Below are 19,157 nucleotides of genomic sequence, written 5' to 3'. Positions count from 1 at the left end.
ATGTCCGGGCTATATGGTGGATGCGATAAAACACTACACCCCTTTTGTTGGCCAATTCTGGACGCTTCTGATCGATTGCCTGCTTCAAGCGGTCCAGTTGTTTGCAGTAGATGGTAGAATTAAGCGTCTGGCCATATGGGAGCAGCTCTTAGTGAATGATTCCCTTCCAATCCCACCAAACACAAAGCAAAACCTTCTTGGTCGTCAATCCCGGCTTTGCCACTGTTTGGGATCCAGAAGGTCTTTTTGCTTCAACTCATGTAACACCCAAACATCAAGCGTTTTTGTGTATCCAGCCTTCTGCAGATGGTTTGAAATGATTTGGTGACTAACTCCCATCTTCTGGGTGATGTCACGAGATGCCACATGCCGGTCTAACTCGATGTTTTCCATGGTTTTTTCGATGTTCGTCGTCACAGGTCTTCCGGCGACTGGCTTATCCATGGTTTTCACCCGCTCTGAATCGTCGAAACCATTCCTCCGCAGTTCGAAGTGATAGAGTACCATACCCCAAAACACCATTAATCTCACGGAACGTTTCTTTAGGGGATTTACCTTTAATGAAGGAAAACTTTAAAAAAAGCGCGAATTTCGGCGTTAGGGAACTCCATGTTGACGCGTCTATAACTGTTGATCGCAATATCCAAACTAATCATGCATAGCGTCGTTTTGTAGGTTATGTCAAGACCTTTCAAAGATGTATAGTATTGCCAGATACGAGCTATGTAGCGCTTTATACGTAGCCGCGAAATTCAAAAGACAAAAAGGCGGAAAGGGGATATTTGACAACCTAAATTTAATTTATTAATGTACATATTTCTCTGTCCTTACAATTTCAGTTTGAAATGGACCAATCTTATTAGGGAAAGTATAAGTCACGGACAATTAACCGGGTTTCTGATACAAAGGGTATACCGAGATATTAATTTTGATATAATATTCTACTTTGGCTGTAGAGTGTGCAGTGTGAGCCAATAAAGAGTAATAATTATAACTACTTTCAGGTTATGAGGTGGACTGGTCGGTATTTGTTTTGCCTTTATAGCATTTATCAACATATTCCCTTGTTTTATTTATGAACTTCTGTTTTATTCCAGAACTCTTTGCGTGCTGCCAGCTTCAGAGAATTGCTTTTACGCTTGATGAATAATTGAAAAATAAAACGAAGTAAATATTTTTTCGTTACTGCAGCATTGGATGTTCTACCCCATCGCCGTTCGCACTTGGCTATAAATTTTATCATACTCTCATAAACTGATAATATTGTGTTCATTCTTAATTAGTCTTAATTGGTTAGAAAAGTTTCTAGCAAAAGTTTGACAAGACTTTAATAAAGCTTGAATTCGCAGAGATCAAATTTTATGAAATTATTTCTAATGTAATGTATGTATGTAATGTACATACTCAAACATATTTATTGCCTTTTCGATTTTTTATCACGTACTCCCCTCATTAGTTAGACCCAATTAATAGAAAGATATTCTACGAATATTGGTATACAACTTCTAACATTGCAATTTGAAGTCACTAATTTCCAAATTAACAAATTAAAAATAAAATTCAGTAGAAATTTTCTACTCTAAGTACTTTTAATTATCTTACAAAACCAAATTATAAACTACAAAGAACAGAGCACAGATAGATCGAAACTTTTACAGCGAGCGCAGTTATACAAAACATTTCCAATTGTGATACCGATTGGTGGGATAGGTAGGGCGCTCTCTTTTGAATATTTCTGTGGGAAGGCACGTCATCGCTTAACATCTATAACAGATGTCCTTAATGTGAATTTTTTTTTAATTTACAATAAATGTCTAGATGATGTCTTAGATGAACGTCAACACTGAGGCTTGAAGCATATGTGTAAGTACACCAATTAGTTCTTAAGACCCCATACATGTAATTATAAAGTATAATGATATGATTATTAATTTGGACATATCAAAAAACTAAACTTTTCAGATATTAATACCACCATATTTGCCACAAGTGAGGACATAAAGTAGATACATAAGTATACGCGTTATGATTGCTTTTGCCGGTTTTTTGGTTTACGTGGATATTATTATCAACTTGTTTGTCTCTACAAGTCATAGATTTATGAAATGAAAATTGACATCTATCATATTATGTATATTAGTATTGAAAATATAACATTATGCACCCAAAAAATTCCTTACGTTCCACTTAGGGGTATCCATTTCTTATCGTTAAAAAAAAATAAAGAAATTTAACTTCGCTTGCCCCAACACTATAAAACTCCTCACAAATACAAACGATTCTAAGCAAGAACCTTTTTTGATCGATCATTTTGTATGACAGCTTACTATACGTCAAATCTGAACATTTTCTTTGGACAATGTATGGTTGTTTTAAGACAGTTAGATAAAAGATTTTGCGGCATTTTCACAAAATTCTTTTAATGATGTGAAACAGGCTTTTTACAGAATACATATTTATAAAATAAATATATTTCAATTACCAACTAAAATTACATGTGCTCCTGTTATCGAAGCCAAATTTTCCGAAAGTGGGTATAGTGAGTATAATTAATTCATGAAGTTTAATTTACACATGTGCACTTACTTATTTATATGTGTGGTAATAGGACTTTCTCTCAGTGAAATACAGACAAAATTTGCTGTATTCGTTATTTCCTTACTTTCTTTTTAGTAACCAATATTAATACTTTTGTGCATTTAGGGACGACAGATTTTACCTGGGCAAATCACAAGGTCCTTAAAAAAAAATTTATTAAGCTTAGAGATTTAAAAGAAATAAGAAAAAAAGTTAACTTCGGCTGCACCGAAGCTAATATACCCTTCACAGGTGTATTTCTTTTAGTAACTATGTGTCTAGTTTGTATGGAAGCTATATGCTATAGTAATCCGATCTGAACAATTTTTTCGGAGATTATGTTATTACCTTAAGCAGTAATCCATGTCAAAATTTATGAAGATACCACGTCAAATGCGAAAGTTTTCCATACATGAACTTGATTCCGCTCATTCAGTTTGTATGGCAGCTATATGCTATAGTTAACCGATCTGAACAATTTCTTCGGAGATTACATTGTTGCCCTAGAAAATAACCTGTGCCAATTTTTGTGAAGATACCACGTCAAATGTGAAAGTTTTCCATACAATAATTTGATTCCCATCGTTCAGTTTAATGGCAGCTATATGTTATAGTGGTTCGATATCGGCCGTTCCGACAAATGAGCAGCTTCTTGAAGAGAAAATGACGTTTACAGAATTTTAAAACCATATCTTAAAAACTGAGGGACTAGTTCGTATATATACAGACGGACAGACAGACAGACAGACAGACAGACGGACGTGGCTAAGTCGACTCAGCTCAACATACCGATCATTTCTATATACACTTTATAGGGTCTCCGACCCTTCCTTCTGGGTGTTACAAGCTTCGTGACAAACTTAATATACCCTGTTCAGGGTATAAATATATATATATGTATGTATATGCAAAGCCTTTCTCTTACTTATTCCTAGCTTTACATGGATGCATTACTACGTAAGATTTGGACCACACATTGGAGAGCTCGTTTTCAATATTCAAAAAAATATGTATGTAGGTAGTTCTGCCTTTCATCCGCAGTTGAAGTAGTAGGAAAATATATTTCGTTCAGTATATTTATTGGATTTTTCTCCTCAATTGCACTGCTCAATCAAGGTTCTCTTATAGATGAACACAAACATTAAAATAAATATATTTCACTTATATTTGCACACTTACGTATTGCATTGTTGATTATGACTTACCATCTTCACGAGGGAATGATGATTAATTCTTTGTTTAAGATGCAGCGTTTGACCATCTATATTTATTTACGTTAGACAAAAAAGAGTATGTGCAAATATGAGCATAAATGACAATTTAACGGTTTTTCTGTGACATTGTGGAATGACCTTCATCTCGTTCTATTTCTTCGATCGACTGAAAGCGGTTCCCACGGAGCGGCAGTTTCAGTTTTTGGCTTTAGATTCGGTCACAATCGTTCCTTGATGCGATAGTGCATTATCATTGTGTAAAATTCATGAATTGTTCTACCACAATTCCAGCCGTTTTCGGCAGATGTTTTTACGCAAACGCCTCAATATGGACAGATACAACTACTATTGAACGTCTGACTTTCCACAAATTCATGATGCATCAAACCAACGATAATTAAAAGGCTATGAGCATTTTGGTTTCGACCGTTTTTTTCCTTCCTTTCCGATGATTGCTGACTTGTTTGCATTTCAAACCCATAAATCAATGTTTCATGGGCAGTTATAATGCTCCATGAGTGTGGGATCGGAATTCGCACGAACAAGCATGTCCAAAGAGACATGTTTACGGTACTCTTTTTGAAAAAAATTTAGCTTTATCGGCGCGAGTCGAGTAAGAACACGTTTCATATCCAAAATATCCACAAAATAATTTGAACGGGCGTGCGAGAAATGTCGAGTTCTTGTCTGACGATTTTCAAGCACCATAACCTTTTTATTTTACTATTTCCATCAGTTGAAGAAGCCGAAGGTCGTCCAGAACGAGGCATGTCTTTAAAAGATTTATACCACTAGTAGGTTTGTGTGTTAAAAATGAAATACCGTAAGCTTTTTCCAAGATTTCGTACACGAAATTTAGTTAGAAATACAAAATTTTAGACAAATTCTTTGTTCTATATTTTTGTATATTGTAAAAATGCAATGCAGTACTGAGGTGTACCAACTTAAGCAGCTGCAGTAAACGAACTGGTTGACTGCGCTCATATTTGGCGTAATTAAGGACAGTTCTACCAACTTAAGAAAATACATTATTTTGAAATATAATTTACTCGTAGGATTTATTACGATTTCCGCATAATATCATTAGTGTCTACCTAGGATCATCACTTTTAAGGTTATTCTAAAATATTCACTAAATGCGAAAATGCTGAGTTTAGTTGAAACTTCTAGAATTCAATTCAATCAATTAACTCACTTACGATAATTTATCAGTTGTCTAATTTATTAAGCTGAATAATACATATAGGCTATAATATAATATAGAAGATCAAATTTCACTACGTGAATATCTTGCTGTCATATATCATTTTCTTGCAGACGATGTCTGATAAAATAGAATTTTCAATTTGTACCTACAATCTATTCAAATTTGTTATCTTCATAAATACAAACTTTTCTGACGAATATCATTACATTGTTTTCAATCAACGAACTTTCAAGTTGCTGCTACCCAATCAGTAATTAGCAATTACTCTCAAGTTTCATAAATTGAAATTGAGCAATTCCAAAATAAAGTCGTCCGGAAATTTCAATCAAGCTTTTAATTTCATTTCGAAGTGAAAACTGCAAACATTGAAGTAACAAAACTTTTACCTAACAGGTTGTGTATGAATACAAAGTGTTACTGCTTGTGATGGTAGTGCAGCAGTTTGACCTACGGTATGACCTAGTAAGTTCAGTATATCCATTGAGTTGGAAATAAATCTAAACTTCCAAACGAAAGAAAAAACGCACGGCTTTACAAATTGAGTCAGTTATACCCATAAATTTGTGTGGAACCTAGTGCCTACTACTGACATTTTACCGAAAATATTGATCAACATGTGAGGTATATAATGGAATGAGGAGATAATTATTTTCTGAAAATAGCATGTCTGTATGTCAAAAATGGGTTGAATCGGGTTAATATTTTTTCTTGCTATATAACTAATATACAGATTTTCGAACTTCCGTCTTACAATATGTATATCGGATATATAGGCCAATATTGAAGTTATCTAATAATGGTGTATTTTTCTGTCTAAAGATAAAATCGAGTGAAAATTCGTCCCTAGACCCCACGTAATCGATCCTATTCAAACATCCCTTAATATTACAAATTGGTGATGGCATGTGAGGCGCTTAGATTGATTCGGAGATTTTTTGCTAATAATATGTAGTACGAAAGATAGATAAAATTGGGTCAATATTATACATATCTCCAATATACATATGTATTTAATATAAGATTTTCCAAATTCTGGTTGGTATCTTGTTGTTCAGTGTGTAGGTTAAATATTAATAAAATTACCTGAAAATGCGTTCCTAATTATACCTCAGCATATCAAAACATTCCTTTCTCTGTCACCAATATGCCTTATGTAATAGCTTGCGACTTTCCACCAGACCTTAAACCATTCAGGTTGCTTAAAATTTGTGTGATTCTTTTATAAAATTAAATGGATAATTTGTTTTAAATATATGGTTCGGTTCAAACTTCATATCCCTAATATAGTGAGTTTGGATCCTCTGATTGAAGTTTTCCACATCAGGTTTGATTTCAATTCATTCACAATTTCGTCGAATATTGAATTCTTTCGCAACAGTTTTTAATATTCAGTGTTGCATATCTCACGCTTTGATCTTCTCAAATAGCAACATTGTAATTTTTTTGTTTACATTGGAACTTAGAATTTCTTTATTGCTTAATATGAAGTTTTCCCAACACCTGAAGGTATTTCCTTGGATTTAAATTATTAGAGTATAAAGTGTTCGATTACTCCCAACTTAGTCCTTCGTTATTTGTTTGTTCATAATTTGTTTTTGTGACCAATAGGATAACTATCGAAAACCACATAGTGCTAGAAGAAATTGGAAGCATTTGGGTCAATAAATAAAATGTTTCAAAGACTCAGCATTTCTCGTAAGTAAATTATTGCATTGATAGTAACATTTAGGGTTTTCACAAGTCTCATAACGATTCGAAAACATAGCATTGCGAATTGTAAATGTGTAAACTCATTTTTGTATGAAATCCAACAACAATTTTTTTTAAACAAATGTACAAATTTATAATTTTACGATTTTACGGTGCTTTACGACGGGTTGTGACTACCCCAATTATTTTTTATAGAAATATTTTTCTGGTTCAAATTTAAGGCAAATGTCTGTAACTTTTTTTTAGTTTAAATAAAAATGAGCGACCTACAATCAGGAGTCTATAAAGTTGAATCTAGATAAATTATTTTCACTCACTTCAGCATCAGTAAAAGTTTCCATTTTGTGAGGCTCATTCGTTCTGTTCATAAAACATTGTAAACTTTTTGATTGTTTGACCTAATAGCATAAGCACAGAAAGTGTAATAAAGAAAAATAAAATTCTAAATGTTTTCATCGTTGGCGACTGTTGTTTATAGGTTAACCTCAAACGCAAGAAAATATAAAAAATGCTAAAAAATGTGAAGCTGTTTGCACAAATTTGTTAACCAAGTTTAACGATCAGTGGGTTTTCTCGTTCAGTTCGTCAAAGGCTTACAATTTAGCGGTTTATTTCATTTTTGACATTGAAATGCTTGTTTACGCGCCTTGTTGCGCTTTCACCAACTTTAATTTCACTTACATTTTTGGTGCTGAAACACCCTAAGTAATTAATTTAGAATAGTTATTGGTGATGTGAATTATGATAGGTAGAATACTCACTCTCTTTCTTCAAAATAGACATTGTTTTTCCGGAAGTAGTATGTGGTGATGAAAAAATTGATAAACTCGGGTCAAGCATTTTTAAGAGAGGCTCTCCGTAATAGTAAAACCATTGAATGTTTGGAAATCTCTCTTTTGAAGATGGAGTAACGCGTAGTAACTAATTGCTTAAGTACCCATTACTCCTGAAAGGGATATGAATATATTGCATTAATTGAAATACCAGTTAAGCGACAATATCCCACCTAAAAAAAATAACTAACGGCACGCAGTGATGAAAATATAGCAGCCGTATCTGAGAGTGTACACGAAGACCGTGGATAGTCGATTCGCCACCGTTCGCAGTAACTCAGACTGACGTATGCAACAACTAGGTGCATTTTACGTCCAGGTCTTAAATTGAAAGCGTACAAAATACAGCTTGTGCAAGAACTGAAGCCTCTCGACCTTTCCAACCGACATCGAGCAAAATTTTGTTGAGCGATGAGGCTCATTTCTGGCTCAATGGTTGTAAACAAGCAACAAGCAAAATTGCCGCATTTCGGACGAAAAGTCTTCGGAAGGTATTCTAGAACTTCCATTTCATCCAGAAAAAACTACGGTTTGGTGTGGTATATTGGCCGGTGAAATCATCGGTCCATATTTCTTCGAAAATGGTGCTGGTGAGAACATAACCGTTAATGGTGACCGTTAACGCACTATAATAGCCGACTATTTGATGCCTGAAATTGAAGCTCGTGATCTCGGCGACATTTGGTTTCAACAAGACGGCGCCACTTCCCACACATCGCATGAATCAATGGATAATTTCACGTTTTGGGCCGGTCGATTGGCCCCCAAGATCGTGAGATATCACACCGTTAGACTTTTTCCCGTGGGATATATTTATATACCTTTAGTAGGAAACCCATCATGCCTACGTACATATCTCGACTCTGCCACAACAAATTATATTGGGAGAACATGTTGACGTGCTATTATTTTGAACAGAACCTAAGCCAACATTTCTCACAAACGCGTAAATAGAAATGATTTCTTTAGAGGCGATAATGCGTTGCAGTTGTAAAAACACAATAAGTTTACAAGTAAAAAACAACCATAAATGTTGCAATGTTTAAGCAGCTTATTGGCATGGATGAAAAATAGTAAACACACAGTACTTACAAAAACGTAAAAACGCGAATAGAAGGAAAACGAAATTTAAAAACTTTTCTTGTTTTGAAGATAAATAAAGGGAGCAAGAATAATATCTATATTGGGGTGATTCAAAAAAAAATTTTTTTTTCGTTTATTACTCGGAAAAATAGGTTCCTATATCATAGTTTTGTAGGAAATTTACTGCTCCATAAAAATCGTCTCAAATGATTTTTCGATTAAGTTAAGCGTTTACGAGATATTCATCGTCAAACATCAATTCATATTAAGGTGGATCAAAAAGCAAAATGTTTTTTTGTTCGTTTGGTACTCTGAAAAATAGGTTCCTAGACACCTCTAAGAAAGTTTCATCATTCATAATAATTTTTTTTCATTGAGTTATAAAATTCATAAGAAATAAAAAATTTTCCCAAAAATAATCAAACTTTAACTGTTAATATCTTTTAAACGTTTGGGTTTACGAAAAAATCATAGTAGACCTTTTTTGTAGAGCATAGTGTTTTCGTTTATTCTGACAACATATCCCAGCCAGCGTAGCCGTTGTCTTTTAATTCGCTGGACTATGTCAATGTCGTCATAGTCGTCTGCTCCATTATCATCGATTGGAGAATCGGGTTCGTGTTCTCCTGGCGTTATACTTTCACTGCCACGCAGCAGGTTGATGAAGTGTTCCCTCCATAATTTTAGTATATTCTGGGCATCAGTCATTAGATCACATCTGGGGGTTCTACAACAGTATGCTCCGTTCTTGAAGCCGTATGCTATTCGCCGCATCTTCTCGGAGAATTACCGCTATCAGCCAGCTTGTAAAGCTCTTCGTACTCACGCATTTCGGAATCTCTCTTCTTTTCTCTGCAAATGCGTCTCGCTTCGGTCTTCAACTCTCGGTATCTATACTATCCCGCGCTGTTCTTTTGTATTTTGCGGAAACCAATGGTTTTGGTAGCCGCTGTACATATAGAGCTTGAAATGCTATCCCACAGTTCCCTTATACCGAGTTGTTGACGAGTGCTCTCAGAGAGCAGGAGTGCAAGTCGAGTAGAAAATTTTACGGCGGTCTGTTGTGATTGCAGCTTCTAGACCTAGAACTTTCTTTGTGTTTGTTGAAGTGTGTTTATTTGATGCACAGAGGAGGGTGCGTATCTTGGCTGCTGCAAGAGTCCGAGTCGATGTTAGGACCCCGGAGCGTTCGCACGTCTAACACACTGGAGACGTTTCTTCACTACCGATAACCATATTTCGGGCCCCGGCGAAGTCGACCAGCCTCAAAGATACATTCTTGTCCACCCGTTAAAGTCGCCAAACACGATTTTCACATCGTGGCGGGGACAGGTCTCATAGGTGCGCTCCAAGCGCTCATTGAAGGCATTTTTGGTCACATTGTCCTTCTCTTTCATCAGCGGTTGTTAGTGAACTTCGCATGCAAGAATAATAATACCAGCGTGGAGGCAGAAGGAAAATAGAGGTAATATGCAGAGGACACCCATTCCTTCAACTACGCCGACACTGACAGACCAGAAGGGAGCATGTCGGCGGAGCAACAGCCCCTATTTGATGGTGCAGCCCGACGAAGAAGTGCTGAATTAAACCCCTGGAACAGGTGCAACTGGCCTGTTACTGCAACAAATTCTCTGGAGGTTATTCTCGACATCCGACCAATAAACATTAAAGTGGGGTTTAAAGCAGTGCACTCCGCCAGCTCATGATTTTAAATCACTGGAGCCGGGCTGTGCGTTACCGTTCTTGTTAATAAACTTGGTTTAAGCTCTCAATGCGACTGAGTAAATGAGACCCACGACGAACTAAGCACATCGTTTTCATTTTTTTTTTCTAAATATTCACCGATGGATCAGAAGGGGAAACAGGAAGAGGAGCGGGCTTCTTCAGTAGTATGTAATCCATACATAGAATGCAGCTACAAGCTAACTGACTACAATTCAGTATTTCAGGCAGACGGAAGGTACCAAGTGGGCTTCTGCTGTAACCAACAAGTCAATAAACATTCTAGTTGATGGCCAAGTCGTAATTAAGACCATCCGTGGCGCGAATGTCTCACTGCGTTAGGTTGTGCAAGCAAGACTTTTAGTAGGTAACTCAGTGAATATCATCTGGAATAGAAGGAAATGAAAAGGAAGACGAGGTGACCCACTCGGGAGCAACTGGGGACACAATCCGCCTAGGTTTCCACAAGCACTCTGCTCCTTCAAGGGTTGTTGGAACCTTGAGGTACTCCTCAGGTTTTGGAACAGGAGCAACATGGGGCATACCAAAAAAGCAGCGTTTAAAAATATGCGCTACTCCCGTAGCATTTCATTTTGCTATAGCTACCGCCAGGAATAATGGGATGCCCAACTCCTCTCTCACTGGATGTGAGAGAACAATTGCTAAACGTCAAAACCACCTAAACTTTGACAGTTGACTGGATTGGGGAGGTTTTGACGTTTAGCAATTTGAAACGAGCGATGGCCATATTGAAATCTTACCAAAAAAATATATAAACAGGGATTTGTTGCATCGTTCAAGACCTCTTATAAAAAATGTAAAACAATGAATATTAAATAAATTTGTGAAATTTAAAGATATTTGATGAAACGTTTTGCAATTTGAAGCATCATAGTTTTATTTTCAATGGAAAATGATTAAAAACATTTAATGATTGAGAGCTAACAAGCTTAAATACTTTTATTGGGTATTGAAAGGACAAAAGTCAGTTGTTCTAATATTCTTTAAAAAGATTTAAATAGTTTCTTCATATAATAAATTACCACTATTTAGTAATTTTTATACGTACTAAATGTTGGGTGTTGGGTTAATAAATGCCCAAAAATTGTTATTTTGTTCGATCTGGCCATAATGGAAAATGTTATAGAAAACGCTTATTTTGAGACGCTCTCACACTGGAATAAGTTGGGCATCCCATTATTCCTGGCTACCGCTCCCACTTTGACGGGAGCCGTAGCAAAAACTAGGTAAAAAACTATAGCTGTAGCAATTGTTAAAAATGAAGTGCTGTGCTCTGAGGTAGCAAAAAAAAGCAGTATGAGAGCAGAGGGTTGCACAGGAAATTGTGGAGTTCGCAATTTTAATGTTGAATGGCCACCGCTAACCGTTAACCGCAATTCGCGATACTTAATATGCCCAAGCCAATAATCACATTTAAAAATTTAATAAATTCCATAATGGAAATTTATTTTTACACTTTCGCATCAGAGTATTATAGTAGTTATTCTCATATAATATTAGTGTTGTTTATATCCCCTAACCTAGTCAAGATAGATGTATAGTTATATATGTGTGGCAGCACCGCCGTTCATTTCGGAGTTAATTATAACTTCATTAAACATGGAAACCCTAACAACTCTATTTTGTCATTTTGTTTTGTACCTTTTTCTTTTCCTTTTACGTCAAATAAAATATGAAACTCGTTTTCTTTCTTCTTGACAACTGGTTGAGTAAAAATATGCCCACACAAACGCTCTACATATGTATACTATATAAATGACCGGGATTAGGACGACACGAGTTCGATTGTGGTTAATTTATTTTCCAGCATACACATATGTACATATGTATGCCTATGCATGATGTAAAAATTGAGATATGTTGATGAGCTCCACAAGAAATTCGGAACAGTAGAAACGTGGAATCGGACTACTACCACGCCATTTTTGCCGGTATCGTCCCTCAAACGGTCTAATAACGCTATCTACTGGTCACTGCTGATGGGACTTCCTTTTTAAAGGTAATTAATAACAAGTAAGAGCGGGCTAAGTTTGGGTGCAACCGAACATTTTATACTCTTGCAAATTGCATTAATCAAAGCCAGGGAAATACCTTACGATGTAAAACGTCAACCAGAGAATCGGAATCTGAGCAATTTTATATATGCATACACCACATATAACTTACACAATACTACATATATATTTGGCATTAGATTTGTTAGAAAAACCAAAATCATTATAGTCAATTTATAAAATCAGCCTGATGTTCTAAAATCCTGGTAATAGTTATATGGGCCTAGAACATAAGTCAACTATAGGTTCTGGGATCCACATACTCGGTACCTATGGCCTTGAACAGTTTTGGTTGGCTTTGAACAATTTTCTGTCGTAAGGTGGCACACACTAAAGGCATTATTCGTGCAAAGTTTAATCCCGTTATATTAATTGCTTCTTGTATATACTTTGTGTACTGGAAACTGAACTAATCAAGTGGAATTTAAAATTTTGCTATATGGAAATCACAACGTAATATAGAAATGTAAAATAATGCCACGTACCAAATTTTATCGAAATCGGTTAGTCGGGACCGGGTCGGGTGTTCAACAAAAAGTAGGCGGTGCCACGCCCATTGTCCAATTTTTACCACGGTCCCTATAAAGCCTTGTCTTACCATCACGGCGGAAAGTTTTTAATATTCCGGGGCATGTGGTTATTGATTTATCGCGCTTTCAGTAGTTTTGAACAGTACCGTTAAATGGGGAGTGTGCGGTGTTATCCTCCGATTTCATCAATTTTCACACTATTGATAGGAGTTCTTGTAGTATTCATGCTGGGTGAATTTGGTTGTTGTACCTTTAGTAGTTTAGCAGATATGCACTTCAAATCTATTAGAGGGCGGGGCCACGCTCACTTTTCCAACATTCTTTATCCACATATGCCCCTTGCTACTGCGATCCCATGTGCCGAATTACAATTTTATATCTTAATTTAGTCCTTAGTTATGGCACTTTATAAGTTTTTCGTTAATGGCGATCATCCACGAACTCGAATTTTTTTTGTAATAAGAAACCTAGTTCCAAGTTTCGTCAAGATATCTCAGACAGACAGTCAAACGGATTTCAACTTTTCTCGTCACCCTGATCATTAATTTTTATATATAACCCTATATCTATCTCGATTGGATTTATGTGATATGTACAATAAAACTACAATACTCTGTAGCAACTGGTTGCAAGAGTATAAAACTTATTTCATGCGCATCCCAAAATACAAACGTTATAAGCTTGTCAGCTGGCTGTTAAGTTTTTCCACACTTATTGTGTAATCCACCTGGATGACTGACGATTGGACTCCGGAGTGAAATGATGGAGCCATTGTTAACTCATTGTCGCATACCGTCTCCAAACACTGCTCCGAGTCATCATCTCGTCGTTGTTTTTGGGTAAAAGTGAGATTCACGGGCACCCACTTTGCACAGAGCTTTCTCATACTCAACTATTCGGGAATGGTATAATATATATATACAGCTGATCTTTTCAGTGCCTGCCATTTCGAAGAACTTCATTTTACGGTTATCCAAAACTATTTTGGGGTCCTTTTTTATGTTTTCCTCGGTCCTAACTTCTTTTGGGCGTCCAGTACTCATTATGTTACGACTAAACTTAGCATACCAAACATTGGTGGTTGATCATCCTTGGCCAAGGTCCGAAAATTCGTTATCAAGCCAAGTTTATGTCTGAACAAAATTTTTTCTGAAAAATAAAGTTTCTTTTTATCCATTTTTTCACAATAACAAGACGGTATATAATTCTCCAGCTGTCGACCGGAAAGTTGTTGAGTTAATATACGCGTCTTTTGAAGGTTGGGGCTAATTTTTATGCATTTTGTTTTTGTGGCGCCATCTACCTGAATGTGTCAGAGGGAAGACTTTTCAATTGACTTGTTACATTGAGTAAGCATAAGGTTCATGAAAACACATATTTGACCACAATAACAAACCACTGGAGAATCTCCTAATGCTAATTTCATATTTTAAGGTAAACAGTTGCAGAAAATTCAACTTTATTATCAACACAATCGTTCTCCAATTGATACTCCGATGAGGCTCACTTTCATCTGAGCGGTACGGTAAATAAACAAAACTGTCGATTCTGGTGCTATGAAAATCTACAAATGATTCATTAACAATTATTACATTCATTTAAAATGACAGTTTGGTGTGGTTTTTGGTCTGCTGGAATCATCGGTCCGTACTTTTTTCGAAAACCGTGACACCGTTGCTGTCAACGGAGGCCGGTATTGATCGATAATAACCGACTTTCTATTGCCCCAATTTGAAGAAGTTGATCTTGACAACATCTGATTCCAACAAGAGGAGGCTACGTGCCACACATTACAGATTCGATTATTTTAAGCATTTGCGTCGTTGAAAAAGTTGTGGTTTAATACTATTAGAAGTAGTCTGGTTATTTGAAGTCGTTGGTCTTTAACAATAAACTAGACTTTCTTCAAGCTTCAGAAGTCAATATTGAACGTCGTGACATACGACTTGATTGATGGAAAAAGTACTCGAAATTTGGGTTCATCGAATTCGTTCCTGCAAAAAAAGGCTATTTGAATGATGTTATAACTTATAACTATTTAGAATTGAATTGTATCGAAATATCACTCTAATTGGAAAGCCCTGTAGCTACAAGTTTCTGCTGCAGAATATTCAACATGTGAGGTGATATCCCCGTAGAAGCAAATACATTTTTTTTTGTGTATTTGTGAGTTTTATTGCGTAAGAACTTTACATATGTACTTAACATATTTTGCGTGTTGTCTGGAAGGATTTGCTATATAATCTTTAAGCCAGAAACATTTGGTAAAAACCTAAGAATATTTTAAAAACTATGAAATATTAAAGCAACAAAAAGAAAGAGGACGTAAGATGCTAAACAAAAAAAATAAAATTAAGAAACTTTCGCCGCTAAACCACTAAACTTAATATTGTACTCAAAAAACATTTCAGTCAAACTGCTCACATTCTGTCCAACAATTCTAAGTTTTAAATCTTGTCAACAGTGGGGGAGCTATCTTATCTATTTCTGTTTTCTTTTTACAAGGTAACTGCACATAAAACAGACGCGCTTTCATTTTAATCTGCACCGAATGAAATGTCAAACCTCGCTCCGCATGCAGTCATGTTTTCTACCATGCCTCGTTTTGCTTTACTTGGCTCCGTTGCCGGTGTTTTGCATTTTATTCTTAATCGCTTCACTTAAAGACACTATTTTATTTTAGTTCCTGCAAAAAGAATATTAAGAGAACTTGACATTTAGATGCAAGTTTTAAATGAGGCGACAGACTGAAAGTGGTGTAACGCTTTAGTAATATGTAAATTGAATTGCAGGATTTAAATTAAAGGTGGTTTTATGGGCTTCATTTTAAGAGTTCTGAAGTTTATACCTCTTAAAAGATTAAAAAAATAATGTCTTCGGAGCTTTCACCGATTGACGTTGGTTTGTTACCAAGGTAGAATTTCACTAACCATTCCTTAGGAAATAAAAAAAATTCAAATTATATACTTTGTAAAAAAAACTAAAAAAAATTACGTATTTAAAAGGGTATAGTTTAATCTTGGCTCCAGTCGGTTCTGAAAATTCAGAAATTATTTTCTATAACGGGTTTTTCAATAAGGACTCTATAAAAGTAGTCGGATAGGGACAGCAAACGACTCAATATTTTTTCCAGCATTTTTGAAATTTTTTTCAGGGAGGTTTGCCATTTCATCAAGAAAAGATATACGATCCAACAGCGAGTCAAAGTTATTAAAATTTACTAACGAAATTCGGAGTCAGTGGCCTCAACTTCAACAGTGCTATGTCCAATTTATGACCATCAAAATCGTTCAGTCAAATCAACAAGCGTATAGTGGAAAAATTTTATTCCACAGGCACAGTACAAAATGTCCCCATGCCAGTGAGATAAAGAAGTGCCATTAGTGTTGAGAATATTGTGCTGCTAGCGCATAAATTGAAGAAGACCCAAAGCAGTCTCTCTCATGTCGTTCCCGAGCCTTGGGCATGTCTGTGACGTAGTTGTGGCGAATTTTGCGAAAAGACCTTGGCCTACATCCTTACAAGATCAAATTGACGTAAGAACTGAAGCCGCTTGACCATCAGAATCGTCGTATGGCTTCGTCAGTAAGCAAAATATACTTTATTGGTCAGGCAGCAATCCACACGAACTTCATGTGTCACCATTGCATTCCGAAAACATTACGGTTTGGTTCGGTTTATGGGTCGGCTGTGTCATTGAGCCGTACTTCTTCCGAAATGGTCAAGATCGGCACGTTACTGTGAATTTGAATCACTACTGCTCAATGATAACCAAATATGTTTGCTTCGAATTAGATGATATGGGCTTGGACTTCCAGCTGGGGGCCACACAGCGAATGCCATAATCGATTTATTGAAAACCAAGTTTGGTGAACTTGTTATCTACGAAATGGGCCAGTCAATTGGCTGCTTCTGTAGTGCGATTTGACGCAGTTCAAGCAAACTCAAACAAAATATACGTTAGATTTTATATTGGTATAATTTTTTTGTTATTCATATTACCAATTATACTGCAAGTATTGGTCTTACGAAAGCAACTAATGCGATAACACGATCGCTTCACGCTAATCATGCATTTAAAAAAATTTCACTCATCCACAGGTTGATATCTGATTGGAAGTATCACACCAGGGCAATAAGCCAGTTCGGAAGCGGCGGTTATGCAAATTAGTCGTAAAATACTAACCAGGAATAACGGGATGTCCAACTCTCCTGTCACTAGAAATGTGAGAGCCGCTCACCTACCGAACTTTGACAGTTGACTGGATTGGGTAGGTTTTGACGTTTTGCAATTGGAATGACTGGAACGGCCAGATTGAAATTATACCAAAAATATACATATGTGAACGGAGAAATTTGTTGCCGCCGTTCAAGATCGTTAATAAAAATTTAAAACAATAAAAATCAAAGAAAATGCGAAATTTAAACATATTTCATGAAAGGTTTTGTAATTTGATGCATACTAGAAATCATTTTCTATTACAAATGATTAAAAACATTCATTAATTGACAACTAACAGGCTTAAATCACCTTATTAAGTATTGAAAGATGGAAAGTCAGTTGTTTTAATATATCATAAAATCATAAAAAAGGATTTAAGTGGTTTCGCCATATATTAAAAGTCCAATATATAATAATTTGCAATCGTAATAAACGTTGGGCGTTTTAATTTAAATGCCCAAAAATTCTTATTTTGTTCGATGTGGCCACAATTGAAAATGTTATAAAAAACGCTTATTTTGAGGCGCTCTCACACTGGAATAAGTTGGGCATCCCACTATTCCTGATACTAACTGTCAAAACATATACATGCACTTTTACGCGCCTATGGAAATGTGTACAATTCCTAATTTTTGGCTGCGGAGACCATATCTCGGTGTAATTTCTGACTGCACACGGCTCCCTTCCGGAGCTTATACTGGCATATGCATATTACCAAAAAATTGTCAGTTTTGCATACTGGTGAGCACTAAAAACATGCGGACTATGTACACTATGCTATAATTTTGCATATTAATTTTAATCGCACTGAATGTGGAAAATGCTTTTTTAACCCGCAAATGCATATCATAAAATATATTTATTTATTTATTAGTCGATGAGTTCAGTGGAGCGGTAATCTGAAAGGGTTGCTCTTTTCTATTAATTCCACTATGTGGATTAAGAATGCTTCCAGAGTGTGTTCAGCTTACCTCACTGTGGTCACTTCGTAGTAATATTTAATTATTACAAAACGATTTTTTATGCTAAATTGTGAGGTAATTGTTGATTGCAAACAATAATAAATCAATATTAATCGAACCCGATTCATTAGACATAATTTTTAACAAGTAAGGAAGGGCTAAGTTCGGGTGTCACCGAACATTTTATACTCTCGCACGATAAGTGATAATCGAGATTTCATTATCCGTCATTTACATATTTTTCAAATACCGTATTTGTGTAAAGTTTTATTCCGCTATCATCATTGGTTCCTAATGTATACATAGATATATTATACAGAGAAGGCATCAGATGGAGTTCAAAATAGCGTTATATTGGAAGAAGGCTTGGTTGTGAACCGATTTCACCCATATTTCGAACATGTCATCAGGGTGTTAAGAAAATATTATATACTGAATTGCATTGAAAGCGGTGGAGTATTTCCTGAGATATGGTTTTTGGTCCATAAGTGGGCGACACCACGCCCATTTTCAATTTTTAAAAAAAGCCTGGGTGCAACATTCTTCTGCCATTTCTTTTGTAAAATTTAGTGTTTCTGACGTGTTTTGTTAGTCGGTTAAGGCACTTTTAGTGATTTTCAACATAACCTTTGTATGGGAGGTGGGCGTGGTTATTATCCGATTTCTTCCATTTTTGAACTGTATATGGAAACCCTGAAGGAAACGACCCTATGGAGTTTGGTTGACATAGCTGCAGTAGTTTCCGAGATACAAAAAACTTAGTGGGGGCGGGGTCACACCCACTTTTCCAAAAAAATTACGTCCATATATGCCCCTCCCTAATGCGATCCTTTGTGCCAAATTTCACTTTAATATCTTTATTTATGGCTTAGTTATGACACTTTATAAGTTTTCGCCATTTTGTGGACGTGGAAGTAGGCCGATTTTGCCCATCTTCGAACTTAACCTTCTTATGGAACCAAGAAATACGTGTACCAAGTTTCATCATGATATCCCAATTTTTACTCAAGTTACAGCTTGCA

Source organism: Bactrocera neohumeralis, chromosome 6 (genome assembly GCF_024586455.1).
Source record: "Bactrocera neohumeralis isolate Rockhampton chromosome 6, APGP_CSIRO_Bneo_wtdbg2-racon-allhic-juicebox.fasta_v2, whole genome shotgun sequence".
In the NCBI taxonomy this organism is placed as follows: domain Eukaryota; kingdom Metazoa; phylum Arthropoda; class Insecta; order Diptera; family Tephritidae; genus Bactrocera; species Bactrocera neohumeralis.
This window is presented reverse-complemented; position numbering follows the sequence as displayed.